The 15,223-nt window shown below is 42.1% G+C and overlaps 1 protein-coding gene across 3 annotated transcripts in view; it reads right to left on the bottom strand.

Annotated features, from left to right (window-relative positions):
- The window catches only part of CTNNA2 (catenin alpha 2), a 1,470,003-nt gene that overhangs the window by 745,537 nt on the left and 709,243 nt on the right, over positions 1 to 15,223 (bottom strand). The window lies entirely within an intron of this gene.

Below are 15,223 nucleotides of genomic sequence, written 5' to 3'. Positions count from 1 at the left end.
TGCCCACTATACCGTTTGCGAACGGCTCTTTTGCACGGTGATACGGAGGTTGTTCTCCGTGGCATGGAGACTGCAATTAATCAGCATGCAAAGGAAGAGCTTGTTGATGTATGCTACCTTCAATAATTTATTATTTTGACTTACTCTTTACACATGAGCAGACTTGTCTTAACAGCAGTAAATACAGTCAGCGCGCAGTGAGCAGAAGCAATTGGCCGGTGACTCTAATTATGCTGCCTCAACGCAAATTAAAATAGCTAAACGTTAAATGAGAAAGTGTGCCAGAGATAGTCTTGCTCCAAATGTAGCATTGCATAGATCTTATTTGACATAACATCTTTATTCAGTAGGGGGAGGGGGGACAGATTTATTCAATGTCATTTCCAGGGGTTGCTGGCAAATATTAGCCTGTGTGTCTGTGAGGGGGGGGGGGGGGTGTTGGATATGGCAAAACTCAGCTGAGCAGCCTATTAGGAATAATTTAAAAGAAAAAAATTCAGGTGGTCCAGGCGGTGGGACCAGAACGGGGGGCTGATGTCCCCCTTCCCCCCAGCTCAGCCATCATCATGTCATTTCCTAGTGTTCCTATACAACAGGAAAGCAGCTACTGTCTTCATAATTACTGTATGTAGCTTCATTCCAGTCAATGTCTAGGTTCACTCCTATAGTATCTAATAGCACCAATAAATTTAAAAATACAGTAGGAAAGGACATAAGTGGCCATAGTTAAACTGTATGGAGGGGTGTGAGTTCTAAAAATCACACTCATAACTAACTTCACCTATTCAGTAAGAAGACTCCCCTCAGACATTGTTAGTGACTATGTGTAACTAAAGGGTTAAAAGCGATTGAAACCCATATGTGGATGGTGATTGGCTGGGGGACTCTTTAGCAGCAGGTCGTAGCTGGGTAAAGATGGACTCCCAAGATTGGGGAAAACAATACATGATTGGTTTATTGTCTGTCCAGGTTAGGCCTAGCTCCTGTCGAGTCCCCGCAGCCATTCACGATACATAATGGAGTGCCGTTGGGGATTCCATTACATTCAAGGAGTTGATGCGTCACTGGCTGTGTTCAGACTTTTCGGAGGTGGAAGAGTTTGATATGCTACCGATTGTCTATAACAGACCTGCACAACCCATGGCTCTCCAGGTATTGTGAAACTACACCAGTTATCTGCTGGCAAAGACACCTGGAGAGCCACAAACTGTCCAGGTTTGGTCTACGTCTTGTAAAACATGTCTAATGTAATATTATCTAGCCTTCTATAAATTACTGCGACATCAGGGTAGCACAGTGGCTCAGTGGTTAGCACTTCTGTCTCACAGCACTGGGGTCATGAGTTTGACTCCCGACCATGGCTTTAATTGTATGGAGTTTGTATGTTCTCCTCGTGTTTGCGTGGGTTTCCTCCGGGTGCTCCGATTTCCTCCCACACTCCAAATATATACTGGTAGGTTAATTGGCTGCTATCAAATTAACCCTAGTCTCTCTCTGTGTGTATGTTAGGGGGTTTAGACTGTAAGCTCTAATGGGGCAGGGACTGATGTGAGTGAGTTCTCTGTACAGCACTGCGGAATCAGTGGCGTTATATAAATAAATGAAGGTGATGATGATGATCTTGATAATCTGGAAATCTTACAAACCCAACCTTCCCTGCTACCAATTTATATAAACTATTAAGGCATTAAAAATCCAACCAGAGCGAGTTTATTTTCATACTGATAACAGAATGTCAAATATAAGATTCTAGCTGAGAGGTCTTACTCAGTACAGTATATATTGAGTTATCGTCCTGCGTAAATAAAAACCTATCTACGTTATCTCTGTTTTATTATGTTTTTATAAGTGCATCACCCATTGAGGTTCTCTCCAGGCTTCTTGTGTATAACACTCTACCAATACAGCCCAAAATTATGCTAAAGGGTAGAAAATGTCATTTCCAGACAGAATTGAACCAGGCTCATATACAGGAATAGGGTCAGAACGGTTAATACGCTTCAGAGATGGTTAAACAGGATAAGGTCACACTAGACATCAGGAAGCGATCATAAGACAGGTAGTTATTAGCGGATGGGTTAGGAAGGACGAGGTGAAGGTCACAAACAGGTAAGTAATGAGAAGAGAGGCCAGCCAATGGCAGAGTCAGAATTAGAGTCACTAATTGAGTTTGACAGGAGTTCCTGATGCTCAGTAATCCATTTACAGTAGCTCACAGCTAATATTTCTGCCATGGGCTGTAATCTATGGCAAAGTAGAATCATTCTCCATATAATTGTATCATAATAAACAAATGTTATCTCTTGTGTGACCTATACGTAAGTAAGATTGAAAATAAATTTAAACAATAAGATGGTGGGGGCATAGAATATGCCCAAGTGATTGATATATATATATATATATATATATATATATATATACATATATATATATATATATATATATATATATATATATATTTATTTAGTTATTGATATGTCTATATACATTGCTTTTTTTGTAAGAAAAAAGGTGCCAGAACTCACATCTTGTTAGTCTTTTATTAAAAAAATTATTTACCTTTCACACGTAGTCAGTCACTGTACACACACCCACACACGTCAGTTGTGTAACGAAACATAGCGTTCGCTGCCCGCAGTAAGCACTCAGCGCGCGACCACACGACCAATCACAAGCTGAGCAGCACCACAAGCCGAGCAGGGCCATCACAACCAGCGCGGATGAAGTACGCATGCACCGGACTGGACACACAAGCAGCCCGCATGCACCGTTTTAATGATTTTACCGCCGACCTGCTACGCTCGACGGGGGGATTCAAGTCCACGTGGACCAAACATCAAATGTTCAAAAGTTACTTTTAAAACTTGGAAAATCCGTCAAAAAAGGTCCCGGAACTCAGTGCTGGTGAGTTCTATGATAAAAAAAAAGCACTGTCTATATATATTTATTTTATTTATTTATTTATTTAATCCCAGTGCCAGCCATGTTGTGATCGTGAATAAGTCAGTTTATCTCACCAGGGGATAAATTTATCAAGCTGCAAGATTCTGACAGGTTTGAAAAGTGGGGATTTTGCCTATAGCAACCAATCAGATTCTAGTTATCATTTATTTAGTAGATTCTACAAAATGACAGCTAGAATCTGATTGAAACATTGATTTTAGTCTTGATCGGGTAGGAAAACCGTGCCTGAAAATAAGTGCAAGATGGAATATATAACACTGTCCACAAACTGAGTCAGATCTTAAGATCTGTTACATATATATATATATATATATATATATATATATATATATATATATATATATTATATAAATAAACAGATACCTTAGTCCCTTTCAGTTTTTATTTGTAGTTGCATTTTATTTGTGACCGCAAGTTATTCCGAATGGACAGGTGTTTTGGCAGTACACTTTGACGTCATCGTGACCTATATCAATGTTAATTTAAAGCGGCAACGTCGGGTTAACTGTTTAAACACTAAACCTGCGTGGTCCCGACATTGCCGCTTTAAATTAACATTGATACAGGTCGCGATGACGTCAAAGTAAGTGTTTAAATTGAAATCGGATTGTGCTACATTCGGCTTTTATTTGTAGGTCTCCTCATTGTCGGAATTGTGGTAATCGTGAAAACGATAACCACCGATCTATTTGATACTATACAGATAATGATCATTATTCTTGGAAGTTGCTAGCTGCCATAGAGGAACTTTGTGTAATATGTAAGAGAAGTACCGTATACTCCCAATATACAGAATGGGAGTTGTCCGTTCTCCATCCAACTCATTATATTACAGGATCTCCCGTCTATTCCGTAGTGTGTGGACTTCGATAAACCTTGTGATTTTATAAAAGTGCCTCCTACTCTTTCTTTGTCTATTAGATGAAAACTGCAGCAATAGTTTTTTTTCCCCCCTCCTCCTTTCCTATAGACGACAGGATCTTTAAATGATGAACGGCCTACTTAGCTTCCAAATCTGCGCTGGTCAATAGCAAATCCTTCTTAGACTGAAACGTCTAAGGCTTGTTGGATGAATTACAGGGCAGTGTTTTGCCGTATGTAATAACGGAGGACAGACTAGAACAAGCACGTAGGATTAGCATGGTAAATAACAGCATACGCAGGTTCTTAAAGAGCCAATTGTACTTCTAAAAGCTCCAGGGAAGGCTGCTGGTTACAGTATTATTATCAATTCCACATTCATAGCTTATCCCTGCACAGGACTGACCTTGCAATGTGCTACATGTGTGTAATGCAAAGCAGCGTTAACTAATTATGTTGTACATGGACTGTACAGCCAAGCAAAGCCTAAAGATTGGGAAAAGACAATTATGGCCCCAGAGACTCGTCCCGTATTCCATAGCATAATAATAACCCAAGTGTTTGTTCTTTAGTATTAGTATATGAATACTATAGTAGGGTGAGTGTTCTGAATTTAATTGCAAAATTGCAATCCTTTACTTAATTTAAAAACAGATGGCAAAATTAAAGGTAAAGACTACTGTAGGTAGCACTGAATTAATAGCAAGATCCTATTTTTTTTCACCACAGTAATATTAGATATGTGAATGTTGAATCTGCCGTCTTTCTCATGTTGACTGTGTGTTATGCTAGTTTTATTCTGTTCTGTTGAATCTGCTGTGCTGGAACAAAAGTGTCACTTTACTTTCTGTTTTGTAAGCTGTTTTTTAATGAATAAGCCACAACCTGTGTAGCACCCCTGGTCTCAGTGTATTATTGAGTATATGAAGCCATTATTTATTATACTACAGCTGCCCTGGCCATCTTGTGGGTCTCCAGGTGTTTGTAAAACTACAAGTCCCAGCATGCTTTGCGTGCTATCGGCTGGCTATCTACTGGCAAAGCATGCTGGGGCTTGTAGTTTCACAGCACCTGGGCAGCCACAGGTTGGCCAGGCCTGCAGTACAGTAATATAAATAGACAATATAGTAACATGGAGTTTGAGTGGTCACATTGGTACAGTGATATCAATACAATCGATCAATTGTGTTAGCACTGACCTAATGTATTTTGAAATTTGAGACATCACTTCCTGTAACTAATGAATACAGATTAAAAATAAGTCATCCATAGCAATGGGGTGACAGGTAAAACATCGGAAATAAGAATTAAGGAAGAGAGTATATAAAGATTGCTAAATATGTTAAATTAGTTGCAGCACTACAGCACACTTGCCAACTCTCCCAGAATGTCCGGGAGACTCCCGAAATTCGAGTCGGTCTCACGGACTCCCAGAAGAGCAGGCAAGTCTCCCGCATCTTGCAACTGCCTAGCCTAAATGACGTGATTCGTGGTGAATCGGGTCATTTTGGCCCTGTGACAAAACGTCATTTTTGTTGCGGGGATGGGGCCAAAATGACGCGTTTGGCCATGCCCCGCCCCCTCCCGTCCTCTAGTTACGCCTCTCTCCTGGACTACACTTGCCGAAAGTAGGCAAGTATGCACTGCAAATATATGTGGTAGGAAGAATTAAAAATCGGTGTCTCCAGTCTTGCATCCAAATTGGTGACCTATAAACAAAATGTAATAAACTTCTCTCTCCTTCATATAAAAAAAACAAACTAAAACGGCATACTAGATGAATATATTATAAATGCAAGAAATCGACTGACTTAAGAGGGGTGCGGGTATGTGACCAACAACTGACCTGCACATTTTGGGGTCCCATAGAGCTGGCCCCCGTCTCCTCCACCATATTGTCAATGGCATTCACAGCCTAGGGCAACCCCTCAGCCCCCCCTATGTGGCATTATATAACAGAGCATGCTGTTGTGACCAGGGTACTTGTGAGCCACTGTTGTGTGTATAGAAAACCAATTAGTGCACCTATGGAGTATGATCTAGCAATGCATCTTGGGATTTGTAGTACAATTTTCTATCTTTTTAGAAGGTCCCAAAAGGCCAAGACTTGTTAGGGTTCATATAAGTTTTTGGCATTTGGCTCATAACCAGGGAGAGTTCTGTGCATTAACCTTAATGACTTGGATATAGAAGAAGAGGCGCTGTACAACAAAATGTCTGCTGCTCTCCAGCAGGAGGAGGTGTGCTATGACAAAATGGCCGCCGCTCTCCTGCACACTGATGTAGTCACTACTATTTCTTCTCCCCAGTGTTTCCTCCATGGTGGCTCCATGCCCGCCCACCACTTCTCCGGCCCGGCTTCAGGGAGATTGCCAGACTTTTTCGGGGGTCTGGAAGATCACCCACTATTTCAGGAGTCACCTGGATATTCTGGGAGAGGGGGCAAGTATGCAGTGGGAAAAATTTTGGGGGCCCCCTGATGTTTGGTGGCCCATAGGTGACACACCCCCTTGGTTGCCCTGCCCATAATCCGGCCCTGCTGACCGATATCACTGAACAAGGTATGTAATCACAAATTATTGGCTTACAAGAATAAGGGGCAGCAACAAAAAGATATATCATATATTAATTATTAATGTCTCTAAGCGCTTCCCTGTGCTGATGTAACTATTTTCTTCTCATTCTCTACAAAAAACTCCAATCAATTACTTTTTACCTTACTTTCACGCAATGCAGATTCAATGCATCAATGCTGGAAAGATAAAAGTTATAATCTAAATGGCTATTGAGGGGCAGATTCTAATATGGGGCCAGGTGCCGCAATGTGTCTCCGTAATAAGAACTGAGGGATTGAATGAGACCGAAGGCAGTTTAAAAGCTTTGGCTGTATATTTAACTGGATTATTCTCTGGAGTTTAATAGTTAACTATGAGAGTACGCCCATCTGGTGTCATAGGAGAGGGGAAGACAGAGGCTATAATTGGGGTGGGCGGAGAGTTAATCAGTCTCTGCAGTTCTCGCCATTGCCCACCCAGCCTCCCTAGTTTGTTAGTTCTTGGCATGAAGAAACAAGTGGATGCTGATTAGGATGGAGCTTAGTTATTGGCAGCTGACATGGCTGTCCGTGAGCCTGGATGGAGAGTGGCCCTGAAAACGCAGTACAGACGATGGCCAGTGGTTTGGGCGCACGTTTATGGTATTGGGCATGATAAACCCGCCTCTCTTTGAGTGAATCGGCTATAGTCTCGGTACAGGTACTGCCCCTGTGGCTGCTTTCCCTTTAGCCCAGAGGATGGGCGGGTTCTGTAAAATCGGGACGCGGTGTACCGTTAAGGTAGATATGTGAGCCCGGGGTGTGATTGGTTGGTCCCCCACTTGAACCCAGGGGTTTGGTTGTTCCCCAGATGAAGAGGTCCCAATGGTTAATGCTGGGACAGTCGGGTTTTGCCTGGCAGACGTCGGACTGACTGCTCTATTCTCCAACACCATATTTAAATAAATCATTTAAATTTGCCACACTCAAGTCTTGTGTTGTTATTTAAGGTGATAGTTAAATAAGAGTAAGAAGGAAAGGAGGTCAAGATATCAGCCGTAAGCCTTTTATAGTCCGTGGAAACGTATCTCCTCGATGTTCTAACTGAAGTCTCCGCTCATTGTCTCTTGCGTCCTATAGAGGTGCGCAGAAAAATGAGCGTAACAGGAGGCAATAAGAAAAAAAGACTCACTCTATGATTAACAAAACTACAAATTGAATCTGAAAATGGCAAAATATACTTATTTTATTGTAAATCAAATATATACTTAAAAAAAAAAGTTTCAATCAGGACCTATTACCTAATCTCTGGCAGGAAGCAGCCTGGAATTTGATAAAAGAATCTATGATTAAGTAAAGCTATTCTAACAGTATAGCAATCAACTTAATTGTGGTTGTACAGTATATTAATGTGATTGTTCATTTTTATATGAAAATCCATTAAAATGCCATCTTCTTGTAACTATGAGTATCTGCCTATTCTTTCATTTTATTATTTTTTTATTATTTAATATATTATTAATTTTCTGTTGCAGAAGGCGGCTTTTAATTCAAGAAGATTTGTAGTCAGTTATATTGTCTATGAAGAATCACAAAGGATTGAATTATAAGACTGAAGTGGTGTTGAATACAACACTGATTAGAGTGTAACATGCACATATAGAGCTTTCAGGGGTCACTATGTACTTACATTTGGGCTCTGTACACTTTATTTTCATGTAATTGTTCATTAAAATACATTATATTATTATTTGCCAACTTTTTAATGTTCCCCTCCGGGAGATCTTGGAGTGGAGGTGGGCTGGGAGGACGCAGGGGGACGGGGCAGGGCGTACCGCATCATTTTGGGGTTAAAGAGATACATGTAGAATCGCGTCATGAAGGCTCTTATTCTGCCCACTTTACTAGCGGGAGAATGGCCCAGAGACCTACTCGGAATTCGGGAGTCTGGCGGATATTCCGGAAGAGTGGGCAAATATGTTATAAATCATACTTGCCAACTTTTCCTCGCTGGCTTCAGGGAGATCCCGGGGGAGGTGGGGGTGCAGAGGCGGGGCTTGATGAATCGCATCATTTTGGCCCCACCCCTAAACGATTGTCACAATTTTGGCCAATTACAGCAAGAGACAGGGCTAAAACAAAGCGATATTTGCGTCATTAAGCCCCACTCCCGCCACTTATCTATTGCGGGGTCAAGAAACAGGGAGGTTTCCCTGCTCTCCGGGGAGCCCGGGAGGTCTCCCAGAAATGCGGGAGTCTCCCGGACATTCCAGGAGAGTAGGCAACTATGCGTTAAAAAAAAAAGCAGCTAATGAATCTCTAGAGACTGAAATGTCTTTTACATTTCTGTCTCCATTACTGAAGTCATGTTGTCTTACCTGTCAGTATTTGATTAAATCTTGGTCTCCATGAAAATGGCCACCTCCATAGGCATCAATACATGGACATAGGACACAATTTCTGAACTGTGTCATCATGCCACAGATGGCGAAGCCAACCACGTCTTGTACTGGCTCAGCATCAGGGAGAATGCCAGACTCTTCAGGGAGTGAGGAAGATCACCCCTAGTTCAGGGAGTCTCCCTGACATTCAGGGAGAGTTGGCAAGTATGTTTTTAATACAAATGAGCAGCCATTTTGTGCATTTGTCTGTGGTAAAAAGTGAAATTTGTCTTTAAAGTTATTTGATCAAGATATCCTAAAATCCCCTGTGTCAAATTAAAATAAATACTAAGGTGAAATACTAAGTTGAAAAGATAAGTACCTAAAGGTGCCGGGGGCTGCATGTAGCCCACCTAACCTTTGCGGCTCTCAGCTTCTTTTTGCTTTATGATTTGTAGGTCCCTTACTTTGGTTTATTCAGAGTTAGCCTCAGCTTTTATTAAATATAGGATTGTGCACCGGCCACTTTTCGCGTTTTGGGTTCTGATTACCTTCAAGTTTTGGGTTCTAATGGGTTTTGCCAAAACACCCCCCTCAAGGTTTTGGGTTTTGGGTTCTGATTTTTTTTTAAAAAAGCATAAAAACTGCTAAAATCCAGTTTTTTTTGTTTGTTTTCACTCCTACGCTATTATTAACCTCAATAACATTCATTTTCACTCATTACCATTGAACAGTGAACCTAGTTATTATATTGCAGTACCAATGGACTTATACTGCAGTATCAGTGAATGTAGTTATTATATTGCAGTACCAATGGGCTTCTACTGCAGGATCAGTGAACGTAGTTATTGTATTGCAGTACCAATAGATTTATACTGCAGGATCAGTGAACGTAGTTATTGTATTGCAGTACCAATAGATTTATACTGCAGGATCAGTGAACTTCTATAGCAGTACCACTGTACTGGACACAGGACAGCACCACTGGAATAATGGCAGCACCACCACTGGACTGAGCAGGACAGAGCACAGGACAGCACCACTGGACTGAGCAGGACAGAGCACAGGACAGCACCATTGGACTGAGCAGGTCAAAGCACAGGGCACCACCACTGGACTGAGCAGGACAGAGCACAGGACACCACCACTGGACTGACCAGGACAGAACCACAGTAATGACCAGGACAGAGGACACCACTAACTAACACACCAGGAATGACCAGGACAGAGAACACCACTAACTAACACAACCTCCCTCTTCCCTGATCAATGCCCGAGTGAAGATGGCGGCGGCAAGCGGGGAATATAAAGAATCCGAATCTCGCAAGATCCGACGGCGGTATTATGACTAAATGCCGCGTTTTGAGTTTGGAGTCCGCCGGGAATAACCGAACAGTGCTCGGATCGGTCTCGGATCCGCACTGTTCGAGGCTGTTCGGATTCAGCAAATCCGAGCCCGCTTATCTCTGATTAAATAAGTGAGTTTCTGCGTTCAGAAGGCGGGCTGAGGGGTGTATTGGGTGAATGGGACACTGCATGGTATATATGAGTGTTTTGGGTTAACGGACATTGACATTGGTCTGAGGGGTGTCTTGCGGTGAGTGGGAGTTTGAGTGGCATGTGGTGTCTATTCTAAAGGCATGTAGAGTCTATGGGCCTGAGTTATTAAGGAGAGCAAAGCATAAAAAAGGAGTATCATTTACACCTGGGCAAAACCAAGTTGCATTGGAGGGGGAGGTAAATTTAAAATGTGGGGACAGATTTATAGTTGGGGTAGGGCATGTCCTAAATCAACATTAAATTTCAGTGTAATAATAAAGGATTTACGTTTTTGTGTGTTAGATGAAAAAACAGCCAGTATTAAACTTATTTGCAAAATAAAAAACTAATTTGCACCCATTGCATTGAAACATGGTTTGTCCCAGAGAACATTTACTCCTTTTTTGCCTTAATGACTCAGGCCCTATATCTTTGATTACATTTGTTCTTTTCATTTATTATTAAGATTAAGAGTTATGTGCCCTAGAAATGTTTCCAATTGCCCATCACTGATTTAGTGAAAGTTATACTAATGGAAACAGATGTATAGTTTGGGTTTCAGTGTATAAGTGCTACTTGGCTATATAATAAGCCTTGAAACTAGAGATACTCAGGCTCAGTTTTCCAAAAACCAAACCCCACCGAACATCGCCAATCCGAGTGCCAAGCGGAGCCGGCTCAGTAATTTCCCGCGTCCTCGGATCTGAATCAAGGCAAAACGTCATTGTTGCGTCATTGGATCTTCCGGATTTTGGATTCCATAAGTACCTCCCTTCCCAGGAGATCCAGCGCCATTGCTCACACAGAAACAGGGGTAGCAGTGTTCTTGTCACTCTCCAGTCTCCAGTGACATTGCTCAGTGCCATTGCTCATACAGAAACAGGAGGAGTAGCAGTGTTGTTGTCACTCTCCAGTCTCCATTGACACTGCTCAGTACCATTGTTCATACAGAAACAGGAGGGGTAGCAGTGTTCTTGTCACTCTCCAGTCTCCAGTGACATTACTCAGTGCCCTTGCTCACACAGAAACAGGAGGGGTAGCAGTGTTCTTGTCACTCTCCAGTCTCCAGTGACATTGCTCAGTGCCATTGCTCACACAGAAACAGGGGTAGCAGTGTTCTTGTCACTCTCCATTCTCCAGTGACATTGCTCAGTACCATTGTTCATACAGAAACAGGAGGGGTAGCAGTGTTCTTGTCACTCTCCAGTCTCCAGTGACATTGCTCAGTGCCCTTGCTCATACAGAAACAGGAGGGGTAGCAGTGTTCTTGTCACTCTCCAGTCTCCAGTGACATTGCTCAGTGCCATTGCTCACACAGAAACAGGAGGGGTAGCAGTGCTCTTGTCACTTGACAAAAATTGACTGGAAATGATTGGAAATTAATGTTATTGACGTTAATAATAATGTATGAACAAAAAAAGAGCCAAATTATGTGATTTTAGCATTTTTTTAGCAATTTTTTTCTTTTTTTAAATACAGATCCAAAACCAAAAACACGAAGTTAATACAGATCCAAAGCCAAAACTAAAACACAGGGTCAGTGAACATCCCTACTTGAAACATACACTAATTGCTCCGTTGACCGTAAAACATTCTTTTCTATAGTGTTCTAACGTATACAAAAAATATTCTATTGACAATGCATGTACAGCTACACGTGAACTTTAATTTCTGTGAATGAAAAACAATGTAAAGTGACCTTTATTTTAATAAATGAGGCGGCAGATGGAGTTGACAAATGGGCACAAATTCTCTTTTGCTCAGATGTAATTTCTCCAACAGAGAATTGTCAGTAGACATCGGATTCGCAGTTAAGCCAGACATATATCATTCTCTAATACAGTTTGCTGGGCTTGATATGATTATGGAAATAAACTTACTAGGATCCTGATATGAAGACTCTTGCTGTGACGGTGTCCACATACTAAGTAACAAGGTGTACGACAGGGAAAGGGGGGGCGGAAGTGCCTTTCAGATGCGGAGAAGTGAAGAAGACGTAGGAGGAACTGTACAGAATTTCTTTTTCGTCACTTGTAGATAGAACCTTTGATCAGAAGTCTTTAAAGTCCTGCCACACTGCAGTCAATCAACACTGACGTGTTTGTCTGTCTGCTAGACATGTCGCGGTCTTTGAGATCCAGTTCTCACTCAATCTTTATTCACCAGCTACACACAACACAGGATCGGAGTCAGGACAAGTCATAGATTGTTTGCAGAAGTATTAATGCCAATATCGTTATTGCTGTGAGCAGGGGCAGGTTGGGCTGTGGTCATTTGCCCCCCCTGTGCGCTTCCCTGGGCTGGGTCACTGGACTTTATTCCTGAGCGGACTTCCGCCCTCAGGGTAAAATTTGCCATCCAGCCCCTGCCTATGTGGCTCTTAGAGGAAGCAGGGCCAGTGTTAGGAATTAGGGGGTTCAGGTATGTCACGGTTCTTAATGATATCTTCGTTGCACTACACCAGCTCTGTATCCAACTAAGACTAAGGGGTAAATGTATCAAGCTGCGAGTTTCCGGTGGGTCTGAAAAGTGGAGATGTTGCCTATACCAACCAATCAGATTCTAGTTATCATTTATTTAGTACATTCTACAAAATGTTAAGTGAAGCCATTAAACTGAGGGCACTTAAAAGCATTGGTTGATGAGTTTCAGGCACTTACCCATTTGGAGTTAAAGTTTTCTGATGTCCATCCAATAGAATCCATGTGGAGTGGCATAGGGATATATTTACTAAACTGCGGGTTTGAAAAAGTGGAGATGTTGCCTATAGCAACCAATCAGATTCTAGCTGTTATTTTGTAGCATGCACTAAATAAATGAAAGATAGAATCTGATTGGTTGCTATAGGCAACATCTCCACTTTTTCAAACCCGCCGTTTAGTAAATCTAGCCCATAGTCTCTTCATATTACTTCCCAAGGAATGCTGGGTCTTTTGTTTCCACACTTTCTCGGATGCCTTCTCTCCCACCCAGCTAGATGTAGTTATTGTTTAACAATCTTTTATTTACAGAGGAGGCGCAGTTGGTGGGAGAGTGGTGCAGTCAGCGACTAATCACAACGGTGCTTACGCTATTTGGCCGCACATCACTGCCCCTTTCAAAGTAACATCACTCTTGATCCTTCCGCGTGGAGGATGCTGTGGCGTGCTTTACGTGGCCGTCAATGTGGAGTCACGGAGGGAGCAGTCATGCTGACGCCTGTTTTAGCACCGGCCAATGTTAAGGGATTATTCCTTGGTTAGTTTTAATGCCATCTTGGCATTGCACGATTTGGTTAAATGATTGGTTGTTAGCTGACTGCGTTTTGCTCTTGCCACCACCAATCGTAATTTTCAATTAACTTGTTATTAATAAAACCGCAACCATTTGCCAAAAGTTAATACGTGTCCGTGTGTTTATTTGGTTTATTAAAGTTACACTTATAGAATACGAAGGTTGGTAAGACATTAACCATATGCATTTTATGATAGCTAGAATCTGATTGGTTGCTATAGGCAACATCTTCACTTTTCAAACTTGCCGGAAGCTCGCAGCTTGATACATTCACCCCCAAGGCCTTTATACATCAAAATGCAGTGATGTTTTATTGACACAATTTATCAAAGAGTATTCATAGATAATACAAAATCACAATCTTAAAAAAGGAATTCAAAAACATTGAATGATAACCAAGCTCAGTGTGCGTGTGGTAATGGGATTTACCATACACCAAGGTGCACCGAGACTGTACAACATCCGACATGTTTGGATGCAACCGAAACAGCGCAATATGTGCCTGTAAATCGCATTCAAATGTATATGCAAGGACAATACACAGATAAGGAGAATTGTGGCGATTTGAGTGTCGTAGAGGAACAGGTGGTTTTGCAGAGATGCAAAGACTTGTCGATTTTGTAAGAATTTATCATTTATAAATAAAGTTGGGATAAAGGAAGAACAAAAATCCTGCAAGGAAAACTTAAGACCAAATTCCGCCGCGTGATATTCTGCACTCAAATGCTGAATATTCTGCTAAACAGTTTGGAAAATTACTCTCATCTGTACTACCAAAATTCAGAGTGTCTCTTTAAAAAGAAGAGAATCATTTGTCAGAAGTAACGTCAAAGAATACAGGATGTAAAATATGTGAAACAGGCTGTGTATGAGCTGAGAGTTAGTGAACAATGCCACATAGCAGAGACAGTGCTGATATTGTATATAATTCTGCTGGCTAAGCGCTCGTCTTTTGAAGCAATTATCTGTGTGTAGGTGCCTGGAAGAATTGGTTTGGAAGACCCAATTCTGTTTACTAGAGACTGTGTTAGTGACTAAGACAGGGGCGGCACAGACGAGAGAATCTTATCATTCATGCACATTTTTGTCTTATTTAAAGCATACGTGACGAATTTGCAGATCTGCGCTTGGAGAGATGCAGAAGGCAGGTCTACAATGTCATGGTGGGCTAGGGGCTGATCCAGACTTTTTCCTAGAGTGGGCGATTTAGTAGAGCCCAACCCACTCCATCAGTGTAATCGACCCCTCTAACCCCTCCAACACTCCTAGCGGGGGCGGGCTACCAGTGGCTGCACGGGCAGCCACGGGCAGCCCGCCATCCATGTGCATGTGTCTGGTGGCCAACAGTCATGCTGCCCGGCCGGTAGGATTGTGTGTAAAACAGAATCTGGATCCGCCACTGTGGTGGGCAAGTTGGGTTGATGCAGTGCCCAACAATAGAGAATGAAGTGGATAACATAATCGAGCATGGGTGGGCGGGCATGGATGCGGCATGATGACCCCACGGGCCTTCACTGCTGCACGATGATGCGTTTTACATAATCGCAGAGCAGCTCATGATGATGCGAATCGCGTCGCCACCCTTGTCCACACTCATTTACCCGCTATTTGAGAGAATTGCAGACTTACTCCCACAAATCTGGGAGCCACCCGGACATTACAAGAGAATCGC

The sequence above is a fragment of the Mixophyes fleayi genome, chromosome 1 (genome assembly GCF_038048845.1).
Source record: "Mixophyes fleayi isolate aMixFle1 chromosome 1, aMixFle1.hap1, whole genome shotgun sequence".
Lineage (NCBI taxonomy): Eukaryota > Metazoa > Chordata > Amphibia > Anura > Limnodynastidae > Mixophyes > Mixophyes fleayi.
This window is presented reverse-complemented; position numbering and strand designations above follow the sequence as displayed.